A 12,535-nucleotide genomic window follows, 5' to 3' on the forward strand; every position below is an offset into this window, starting at 1 on the left:
TCCCTGCTGCTGCTAAGTCACTTCAGTCTGTCCTGTGGTTCCCTAATATCAGTAAATGCCCCTTCAGGAATTGCCACATAGAAATGTTTCGCAGAGCTAAAAACTACAGCCTGCTGGTGAATGTAGCAAAAAAAGAATCAGACTGCCAGATACAGAGCACGAAACAGTGGTCACAGTGGAGAAGCGGAGGGGCAGCGCAGAGGCCAGGAATTCCGAGGCACAGACGTGCTGCAGAGGGCCTCCCTGGCGGCTCAGTGGTAAAGGCCGCCCTCAGTGCAGGGCACGGAAGCAGGTTAAAGTTCAGTGCCTGGGTGGAGGAGAATCCCTGGAGGCGGGCCTGGCAACACACTCCAGTGTTCTTGCCTGGAGAATCCCATGGACAGGGGAGCCTGGTGGGTTATAGTCCTAGGGTCTCAAAGAGTCGGACACAACTGAAGTGACTGAACACACACACACACACACACACACACACACACACACGCTACAAGGATGGGCTTCCCTGGAGGCTCAGACGGTAAAGAACCTGATTGGGACTTGGTTCCCCCAGTCAGAAAGAGTCCCTGGAGAAGGGGATGGTTTCTCACTCCAGTATTCTTGCCTGGAGAATTCTGTGTTGCCGTCAGATAAGACTGAGCGACCAACACACATATGCTACAGGATATATTGTATAGCATGGAAACTGTAGCCAATGTTTTATAATAACTACAAATAGAGTGTAGCCTTTAAAAATTGTGACTCTTTTTTTTAAATTTATTTATTTTTTATTGGAGGCAAATTATTTTACAATATTATATTGGTTGGTTTTGCCATACATTGACATGAATTCGCCCCGAGTGTACATGACTTCCCCCTCCTGAACCCCCCTCCCACCTCCCTCCTCCCTTTATCCTCCCCCTGGGTCATCCCCACACGCCAGCCCCGAGCATCCTATAACATGCATCGACCCTGAACTGGTGATTTGTTTCACATATGACAATATACGTGTTTCAATGCCAAAAATTGTGAATCTTTATATTGTACAACCAATTTATATACTATGATATATCAACGATACATCAATGAAAAAAAAGAAATATGTCACAGGGAGGGCACTAGTTAAGTTCCTTTTTACTTAACTGATTAATTATAAGTACAAAATCCCTTCTAAAAATTAACACCACATTGTAAAGCAACCATACTTGAGTAAAATAAATTTTTTTACAAATTCCTTCTGAAATACAACATCATATCGTATTCGCATTTTGTCATATTCACAAGTTCTACCTACACTCAAGGAGGATGTACAGATGTACATCTGAGGCAGAAATCTTGGGGCCATTTCTTAGAATGCTGCCTCTCACACTTACTGATACAGAAAAATATACTCACAGTGAGAAGTGAAGGCCTCGCTGAATTACAGACTGGTAGGCATGCAGGTGGAGAAGGCAACGGCACCCCACACCAGTACTCTTGCCTGGAGAATCCCATGGACGGAGGAGCCTGGTGGACTGCAGTCCATGGGGTCGCTCGGAGTCAGACAGGACTGAGCGACTTCACTTTCATTTTTCACTTTCATGCATTGGAGAAGGAAATGGCAACCCACTCCAGTGTTCTTGCCTGGAGAATCCCACGGACGGGGGAGCCTGGTGGGCTGCCGTCTATGGGGTCGCACAGAGTCGGACACGACTGAAGCGACTCAGCAGCAGCAGCAGCAGACATGCAGGTGGTGGCTCATTCAGTAAAGAATCACCTGCAATGCAGGAGACCCGGATTTGGTCCGTGGGTCAGGAAGATCCCCTGGAGAAGGGAATGGTAACCCACTCCAGTATTCTTGCCTGGATGGGCAACAGTCCATGGAGTCTCAAAGAGTCAGACACGACTGAGCGACTAAACCATAACCAGGCATGCAGCCAGAGTTTATAGCTTCATAAAGTTCAGCTGTGGGTCAAGAGGGGACAGCATATGGGAGGTAAAATTTAGAATTTGATTCTGGGAAGCTTGTCCAAAACATCAAAGATTTGAACACTTGCTTAAATAAGTTCATAGATTACTATGAACTTTCTTAGTTACCTGTTTAACCAAAGTGACAGTAAAAGATCTTATAGGCAAATACAGTAAGTTACATAATAAAAGAAAAAGTTCCAGGTCTTATAACTTTGAGATGACTCAGTTTTCCTAGAGATCCAATAAAGACAACATTTGGATAAAAACAGAATCTTTGTTTTCAATATGAATTACTTAACAGGTAAAGAAAAATCTTTTACAGTAATCCAAGAAAATGTTGTCCTTTTAGTAGAGAAAGAAAATCAAATTCGTGTTTTGCATAGTCACATTGTTGATATTAAAGCTCATTGTAGATAACTAACAAGGCCCTACTGTAGAGCATAAGGAGCTATACTCAATATCTTGTGATAACCCACAGTGGAAAAGAATCTAAAAAAGAACAGAGGATATATATGCATAACTGAATCACTTTGCTGTATATCTGAAGCTAATGCAACATCGTAAATCAACTACATTTCAATAAAATTTAAAAAAAATAAAGCTCATTGTTAAAATTCTTATAGTAATCCATTTATTTTTCACCAGTTTGACCACACTAGATAAGAGTTCTTCTTTCTTCCTCTTCCCCTGTCTAAATCCATTTAGGTTTCATCTTTTTTATTTTCCTCTTTTGTATTTTGAAACAATCATTAAATACTTTTAAACAAGGATAAAATCATTGTTCTTTTTTCCTTCTTAAGAATGAGCCTTCACACTTCCCTGATCCTTCAGACTTCAGAATCAGCCAGCCAGCGCAGAGGACGAGGGTTCAATCCCCGATCAGGGAAGATTCCATATGCCATAGAGCAACTAAACCTCTGCACCACAATTACCGGGCCTGCACTCTAGAGCCTTGGAGCCGCAACTGCTTAAGCCCACATGCCCTAGAGCCCATGCTCCGCAATAAGAGAAGCCACCGCGATGAGAAGCCGGTGCGCCGCAATGAAGAGCAGCCCCCGCGATGCACAGCTGGAGAGAGCCCGTGCGCGCAGCAGCAAAGACCCAGAGCAGACAAAGATAAAACAGAATTCCCAAATACTAAAAAAAGAATGATCCTGCACACCTCATAACAGAAACGTACCTTATTCTCCTCACATACTTCACATACAAGGTCATTTCCGTACTTTTGTTATTCCTAGAAGTTTCATTTACTTTTGTTGTTATCTAGTCGCTAAGTCGTATCTGACTCTGAGACCCCAGGGACTTCGGCACACCAAACTTCCTTGCCCTTCACTATCAACCAGAATTTGCTCAAACTCCTGTCTTCTTCTTCTTCTTTTTTTATTTGCTTACCTTGATTATGGCTCAGCTGGTAGAGAATCCTCCTGCAATGCTGGAGACCCTGCTTTGTTTCCTAGGTCGGACAGATCAGTTGCAGAAGGGATAAGCTACCCACTCCGGCATTCCTGGGCTTCCCTGGTGGCTCAGATGGTAAAGAAATCCACCTGCAATGCGGAAGATCCCTGGGTTGGGAAGATTCCCTGGAGAAGGGAAAGGCTACCCACTCCAATATTCTGGCCTGGAGCATTCCATGGACTGTATAGTAATTAGTAACTCTAATTTCCAATGAAAACTAGGAAGCAAGCAATTGTAAACTGTCTGTGGCCATACCAACATTTATACTAATGTCTATCCCAGTATTCTGCAGTAGACTCACAAAATTATGAATATATCATTCAATAATCTGTAGAGGCATATGCTTTCTTATAATACAATTCTTTGATGTGACAAAGGATACATTAGTAATCTAAACATCATTAGTGCCTCTGTAAAAATTAAGAAGCCTAGGAGATAAGCTTATGCTTAATAATTAATATTGTAGTATTTTCCCTTATTTGAAAATGATCTAGATAGTCAATGAATATCCATCATTTCTTTACTTAGTGTAACTCCAAGGTTTCAAGTTTCCATAATGATACTGGAAGCTATTTTTAAGCACACATATTGTAACACATAATTATTGTTGAAAAGCTCACTTATAAACGTGTATCTCATTTATATGTATTATTTGTTTTCTAACAATTATACTTAGATTATTTGTGAAGTTTTCATGAGTCATTAAATAGCTAGCCATAATCTTACACTGTTTTTCTTGTTGATAAATCAGGCAAGTGTCAAAAATCACAGAAGCAAAGAATGTAAAAAGTTAAATATATGACTTCCTTTATATTGTTTTTTAACTGATTGATGATTTTTAGGTCTGCAAGATCTTCTTTGCTGTGCACAGGCTTTCTTTAGTTGTGGTGAATTGGGGCTGCTCTTCACTGCAGTGTCCGGGTTTCTTATTGTGGTGGCTTCTCTTGTTGCAGAGCACGGGCTCTAGAGCACTGGCTCAGTAGTTGTGGCACACAGGCTGAGCTGCTCCCCAGCAAGAGGGATCTTCCTGGACTAGGGATAAAACCTGTGTCCCTTGCACTGGCAGGCAGATTCTTATTCACTGTGCCACCAGGCAAGTCCAGACTTCTGTTATTTTAAAATTTACTGTTGATATATGTCAAGCAATTCACTTTCATCATCTGTTTTGTCCTTAAGTTGAGTTTATGGTTTTAAAATCTTAAACATTTAGCTGAGACAACTACATTTGTTTGTTTGACTAAGCAATTTATGTAAGTACTTTTTTTAAGCCAACTAAATAGAGCTCTTTTACAAGTTAATTTTTAGCAATACTTCTTAGAGGTAGAAAAATATTACACACATGTAACATAGTGTCAGGAAACGTTTAACAGGAGGATTCCTGTGTGCTGTTTCCTGTCTCTCATAAATCCTCTGTTCCTTATCAGTTCCTGATAACGGGAACGAGTGGAGCGGCATGCTGCTCCCAGGACTGAGGTCATGAGATAAAACACATGTGTGGATTTCCTTCAGTAAACATTCTCCTTACAAAACTGCTTAGTCGTGACCCTCTTTCTTGAGATATAGATTGTCTTCTGACCTTATGACCATTGCTAATTCCTTGTTTTCTTGATAACAGTTGCTGTACGTTTGGTTTTCTGATCTTTATCATTGTCAAAAGAAATTCCTTGCATAACAGCCTATATACACTCACAGAAAAATCATTAAAGCATCCTTGCTCCACCAGAGACTTGGATCCCTGTATCTTTCTCTCTTTCTCTCCCTCCAGCTAACTCTCTGGAGTGTGGAAACCCGCCAAGCTCACTCTCCTGCCCGGTCTTTCAAGATCTCCTTGAGAGGATGCCCTGTGCCTTCGTGAGCGGTGCAAGCCCTATTCTAGGGTTTTACTGGTTCTCTGCATAAACCAGGAAATACTAGCTTTTTTCTCTCTTTCACTTTCTTATCATCGACTCTGGACCACCAGGTTCCGGTCCATTAAAGGAGCGCAACAACATAGATACACAGACAAACAATCATAGAGATGGAAGCAAACAGAGTTTGCAGCTTTTCTTCTTAAAGTTTAGCCATGAAGCAGATACAAGAATTTTAAACTCATTATTTAAGAAAAAATAGTTGGATGCAAATTGTGTTTCTGGCAGATGGAAAAGTTTACTAATATTTGTGAACAAGGCTTTTTAAAAATAATTTTATTTATTTATTTATGGCCATGCTGAATCTTCGTTGCTGCAAGGGTTTTTCTCTAGTTGCGGAAAGTGGTGGCTACTCTCTAGTTGATTCTCTAGTAGATTGACAGGCTTCTCATTGTGGAGAAGTTGTGGACATGGGGTTAGTTGCTCCAAGGCACGTGGGATCTTCCTTGATCAGGGATTCAACTCATGTCTCCTGCGTTGTCAGAGGGATTCTTTACCATTGAGCCACGAGGGAAGGCCTTGAAAAAAGACTTTTAAAACTTTTTTGCTTCCCAGTATGTTTCCAAATAGCCCTCTGATATTTAATTCCATTTTAGCTTAGGAGAGAAGGCCTTGATTATCCTTCCAATCCGACTCTGAACATATCTCCAATTAAGCCAATTTCTCCAAATAAGCCATCACTTCAGTTCAGTTCAGTCGCTCAGTCGTGTCCGACTCTTTGTGACCCCATGAATCGCAGCACACCAGGCCTCCCTGTCCATCACCAACTCCCGGAGTTCACTCAAACTCATGTCCATAGAGTCGGTGATGCCATCCAGCCTCTGTCGTCCCCTTCTCCTCCCGCCTCCAATCCCTCCCAGCATCAGAGTCTTTTCCAGTGAGTCAACTCTTCGCATGAGGTGGCCAAAGTATTGGAGTTTCAGCTTTAGCATCAGCCCTTCCAATGAACACCCAGGATTGATCTCCTTTAGAATGGACTGGTTGGATCTCCTTGCAGTCCAAGGGACTCTTAAGAGTCTTCTCCAACACCACAGTTCAAAAGCATCAATTCTTCGGCGATCAGCTTTCTTCACAGTCCAACTCTCACATCCATACATGACCACTGGAAAAACCATAGCCTTGACTAGACGGACCTTTGTTGGCAAGAAATAAGCCATAGACTTCCTTTAAAAAAAATCCTTTCAATATCTGGTTTCAGCTGAAACAGTAAAATTTCCCAAGGGTATTGAACTCATTTTTTTTTCTACTTTTTTTAAACCAAAAGCATACTTATTTCAAGTGATTCAAAATCAGTCAATCTCCCGTGACTAAACCATGGGTGCATGAACTGAAGTGAAAGTGTTAGTTGCTCAGTCATGTCTGACTCTGTGACCCCATGGCCTGTAACCCCACCAGGCTTCCTAATCCATGGACTTCTCCAGGCCAGAATACTGAAATGGGTAGCTATTCCTTTCTCCAGGGAATCTTCCCTACCCAGGTTTCCCACATTTCAGGCAGATTCTTTCCCATCTGAGCCACCAGAGAAGCCCTCTCATGGACGCATGCGATTTTCCCAAAGAGTGCAAAAAATGGTACCCTCTCAAATCCAGCAAGTACACTAAATCACTTCAGTCGTGTTCAGCTCTTTGGGACCCATTGACTGTAGCCCACCAGGCTCCTCTGTCCAGGGGATTCTCTAGGCAAGAATACTGGAGTGCATTGCCATGCCCTCCTCCAGGGGATCTTCCCAGCCCAGGGGTCGAACCCACATCTCTGATGTTTCTTGCATTGGCAGGTGGGCTCTTTACTACTAGTGCCACCTGGGAAGCCCTTTCAAGATCCAGACCCTCCCTCAAAGATGACCAAAAGAGAGAAAGACTTAGACAATTTCCCTCAGAGGCTGGCAACAGGGCCCAGTGGTCGGTAGGACCCTACCCACAAATGGGGTACAATATACATTTGTGTGTGGCCATCAGCATATTCTCAAGGTTCTCACCTGAGGGTCTGACACTCAGGACCAAACATGCCGGCGTGTCCTGGCAGACAGAGAACCAAGCCAACCTCTCAGCACACAATAGGAAATAAAGAGGAAATAGCTGTCCCTGGGAGGGAAAGCATCAACAAGTGGGTACCCCACACTAAATTTACAAGAGTTCTGGGAATTTCCTCATGATCCAGTGGTTAGGACTCAGAGCTTCCACTACCGGGGGCATAGGTTCATCCATGGTCAAGGAACTAAGATCCTGCTTTCCTTACAGCATGGCCAAAAAAGGAAAAAAGTTCACAAGAGTTAACTACCCAAAGAACTAATCCTTACAAATGCTTTTCTCTGACCAGTCCACCGGAAAGAAAAAGATAAGCAAAATTGTTTACCATCCTCTCTCTGCGAGGTACCACAGACAGCAATCAGGGAGACAGATATGGTAAGGATTCTAGCTTCTGCTCCAGCCTGGTCCTTGGATCTCTAAGTTGCAGACCCAGAAGTCAGCTGCGTCCCTGCCAATGCTAGCCCATTCTTGTCTCCAGAACCATAGTGGATGTAGAATTTTCCTCCACCTTCTAGGGTCTCCAACTGAAAGTGACATACAAGACATATTAACGGGGAAAAGCACACAAAATTTATTTATGTGTATGTGGGAATCTTTGCCAAAAAAAAAAAAAAAGAAAGAAAATGAAGACCAAAAGACTTGTTATTTGCTAGGGTGAACAGAGGAGCAACTACAGAAAAGCTATTGAAATACCGGGGGAGACAAGGAAGATAAGTTATTTCAAAAGAGCTGTTGGTACGGATTTTCCTCACGGAAAAAAATCTTTTGAGAAAAATCTGACTCTGTCTCTGAAGATAAAAGGTTTCTTCCTCCCAGTACAGGGAAGAAAATTTTCCCATGGGAAGCTTATTTCTTGCTTTCAGGAAGAAAAAGGAAGTTCCCAGAGCCCTTCTTGCATCTTGCTGTTATACTAATGCCTTGAACTCAAAATAATCAATCTGCTAGAGTAGCATATTGCGGGGGGGGGGGGGGAGGTGGCATGTTCTGAATTCTTTCAACAGAAATACCCAAAATCACTGGTCCAGACATCAAGAGCTGTTCCTCCTGATGGAGGCTGAATTCTTTTGACATTTTAACCTTTAAAAAAAACTTTGTCCACACCATGTGGGTTCTTAGCTCCCTGACCAGGGATCAAACCCAACCTCCCTGGAGTGGAAGTACAGGATCTTAACCACTGGATGGCCAAAGAAGCCCCTAACTAGTCTCTGGGCACTAAATCCTTAATGGATCTTCCATCTCTTTTCAACCAGAAATCAGTAATCCATTGATAGGGAATGCCAAATGGTCAGATAAAGCCAAATTCCCACTCCCTAATGACATCTTGTGTGTGTGTGCTAAGTTGTTTCAGTCGTGTCCGACTCTTTGAGACCCTATGGACTGTAGCTTGCTAAGCTCCTCTATTTATGGGATTCTCCAGGCAAGAATGCTGGATTGGGTTGCCATGCCCTCCTCCAAGGGATCTTCCCCACCCAGAAATTGAACCCATATCTCTGGTGTCTCTTGCATTGGCAGGTGGATTCTTTACCACTAGCATCAACTGGGAAGCCCTGCCAATGACATCATCCATCAGCTCAGACTGTGGGCTTCCCTGGTGGCTCAGATGGTAAAGAATCTGCCTGTAATGTGGGAGACCAGGGTTTGATCTCTGGGTTGGGAAGATCCCCTGGAAAAGGGAACGGCTTACCCACTCCAGTATTCTGGCCTGGAGAATTCCATGGACAGAGGAGCCTGGCAGGGGGTCCGTGGGGTCGCAAAGAGTTGGACACAACTGAGCCACTTTCACTTTCACTTCACTTACAGCTCAGACTAGGACTTGGACCCATGGGGCTGGGACTGGAACACAGTCAAATCCCAGTCTTCCAACTGAGATCACAACACCCGGTTTCAGGACCTAATGAAGCTCAAGTTCTTGTTGTCTCATCACAGAAAGAATTCAGTGAGAGACAAAGTGATAGGTAAGAAGTGGATTTATTTAGAAAGAAACACATTCCACAGAAGCGTGTGGGCTGTGGCAGAGGGTGAGTGTGGCCTCAAAATGTGGTGTGGTTAGCTTTTATGGGCTGGGTAATTACACAAGTTAATGAGCAGGATCATTCCAGCTATTTGGGGAGGGGCAGAGACTTCCAGGAATTGGGCCGCCATCTTTTGATCTTTGATGGTCAGCCTTGGAACTGTCATGGCGTGTGCGAGTGTGTCACTTAGCGTGTTGATGCGTCACAGTGAGCGTATCCTGAGGCTCAAGATCTAGTGGAAGTTGGCTTGTCCACCATCTTGAACCCATTTGATTCTAATCAGTTTACGTTGTGTCCTTGGGCTATGTCATTCTTTCAGAAATTGTGCCCTGTTTCCTCCCATCCTGTTTCGTTCTCCCCTCAGCGATTTTACTCCCGTGTTCTTATGAGAAACAGAAGGACAACGGTCATATCTTCTGTAACTGCTTCAAGGCTGAATAGGGGTGTGGACACTCCTGTTAGCGAGTAAAAATCTCCAGATACCTGACCCAGGGGCCCCGGCTCAGGACAGCTCCTTGTTTTAATCCGTATGGACTGGAACCCCCACATAGCCAGCATCTTCGTGTGGAACTGATGCCACTGTGTCAAAAAAAAAAACAAAAACAAAACAACCTGGGCTCTATTCACCGATGCTGAATATGAATATGGAGACAAGAGTTTTGGAGGAGTAGAAAGGAATAGGTTTATCACTTTGCAAGGCAAAGGGGGACAGCAGCAAGCTAATGCTTTCAAGACCATGCCCCACCTCCTGGGATGTTAGAAGAGGCCTTAGAGTTCTAGGATGGAAAATAAGGCTGAATATAAGTGTCAGAGTTTCTGTGGTCTTACATTCTCCTCCTCCTGGGCCCACTGAGATCACAAGGCATCATGCGATTCCAAGACAGGTTCTGGTAGTCTTAGAGGTCATCCTCCTGTAACATTCTTTCTGGAATGAAGAATGTGCCCAGAGGAAAGGACTGTTAGGGAGTGTTGTCTTGGGAGGATAAACATCAAGTGTAGCTAGACGGCAGTCATTTTCAGAGTGCAGTTAAGCAAGAAAGAGAGGGAGAACAGACATCTGTAGGTTAAATGGGTGGAGAGAACAAGGACTGGATCAGTTCAGTTCAGTCGCTCAGCTGTGTCCGCCTCTCTGCGACCCCATGAATCACAGCACACCAGGCCTCCCTGTCCATCACCAACTCCCGGAGTTCACTCAAACTCATGTCCATAGAGTCGGTGATGCCATCCAGCCACCTCATCCTCTGTCATCCCCTTCTCCTGCCCCCAATCCCTCCCAGCATCAGAGTCTTTTCCAGTGACTCAACTCTTCGCATGAGGTGGCCAAAGTATTGGAGTTTCAGCTTTAGCATCAGTCCTTCCAATGAACACCCAGGATTGATCTCCTTTAGAATGGACTGGTTGGATCTCCCTGCAGTCCAAGGGATTCTCAAGAGCCTTCTCCAGCACCACAGTTCAAAAGCATCAATTCTTTGGTGCTCAGCTTTCTTCACTGTCCAACTCTCACATCCATACATGACCACTGGAAAAACCATAGCCTTGACTAGACGGACCTTGGCTGGCAAAGTAACGTCTCTGCTTTTTAATATGCTATCTAGGTTGGTCATAACTTTCCTTCCAAGGAGTAAGCGTCTTTTAATTTCCTGGCTGCAATCAGCATCTGCAGTGATTTTGGAGCCCCCAAAAATAAAGTCTGACACTGTTTCCACTGTTTCCCCATCTATTTCCCATGAAGTGATGGGACCAGATGCCATGATCTTCGCTTTCTGAATGTTGAGCTTTAAGCCAACTTTTTCACTCTCCTCCTTCACTTTCATCAAGAGGCTCTTTAGTTCCTCTTCACTTTCTGCCACAAGGATGGTGTTGTCTGCATATCTGAGGTTATTGATATTTAAATCCCTTACAATTATACAGTGGAAGTGACAAATAGATTCAAGGGATTAGATCTGATAGACAGACTGCCTGAAGAACTGTGGACACAGGTTCATGACATTGTACAGGAGGCAGCAATCAAGACCATCCCCGAGAAAAAGAAATGCAAAAAGCCAAAATGGTTGTCTAAGGAGGCCTTACAAATAGCTGAGAAAAGAAGAGAAGCAAAAAGCAAAGGTGAAAAGGAAAGATATACCCATTTGAATGCAGAGTTCCAAAAAATAGCAAGGAGAGATAAGAAAGCCTTCCTCAGCGATCAATGCAAAGAAATAGAGAAAAACAATAGACTGGGAAAGACTAGAAATTTCTTCAGGACAATTAGATATACCAAGGGAACATTTCATGCAAAGATGGGCACAATAAAGGATGGAAATGGTATGGATCTAAAAGAAGCAGAAGATATTAAGAAGAGGTGGCAAGAATACACAGAAGAACTGTACAAAAAAGATCTTCACGACCCAGATGACCATGATGGTGTGATCACTCACCTGGAGCCAGACATCCTGGAATGTGAAGTCAAGTGGGCCTTAGGAAGCATCACCACGAACAAAGCTAGTGAAGGTGATGGAATTCCAGTTGAACTATTTCAAATCCTGAAAGATGATGCTGTGAAAGTGCTACACTCAATATGTCAGCAAATTTGGAAAACTCAGCAGTGGCCACAGGACTGGAAAAGGTCAGTCTTCATTCCAATCCCAAAGAAGAGCAATGCCAAAGAATGTTCAAACTACTGCACAATCGGAGTCATTTCACATGCTGGCAAAGTAGTGCTCAAAATCCTTCAAGTTAGGCTTCAACAGTATGTGAACCAAGAACCTCCATATGTTCAAGCTGGATTTGCAAAAGGCAGAGGAACCAGAGATCAAATTGCCAACATCCACTGGATCATGGAAAAAACAAGGGAATTCCAGAAAAACATCTACTTCTGCTTCATTGGCTATGGGAAAGCCTTTGACTGTGTGGACCACAACAAACTGTGGAAAATTCTTAAAGAGATGGGAATTTCAGACCACCTGACCTGCCTCCTGAGAAACCTGTAGGCAGGTCAAGAAGCAACAGTTAGAACTGGACATGGAACAATGGACTGGTTCCAAACTGGGAAAGGAGTACATCAAAGCTGTATACTGTCACCCTGCTTATTTAATTTACATGCAGAGTACATAATGCGAAATGCTGGCTGGATGAAGCTCAGGCTGGAATCAAAACTGCAGGGAGAAATATCAATTGTAAGGTCGAGATGGCCCAATGATGTTAAATAAAAGAACCCAGATGTCAAATAGAT

This window comes from Moschus berezovskii, chromosome 8 (genome assembly GCF_049115385.1).
Source record: "Moschus berezovskii isolate FMDL1 chromosome 8, NW_MosBer_1.0, whole genome shotgun sequence".
Lineage (NCBI taxonomy): Eukaryota > Metazoa > Chordata > Mammalia > Artiodactyla > Moschidae > Moschus > Moschus berezovskii.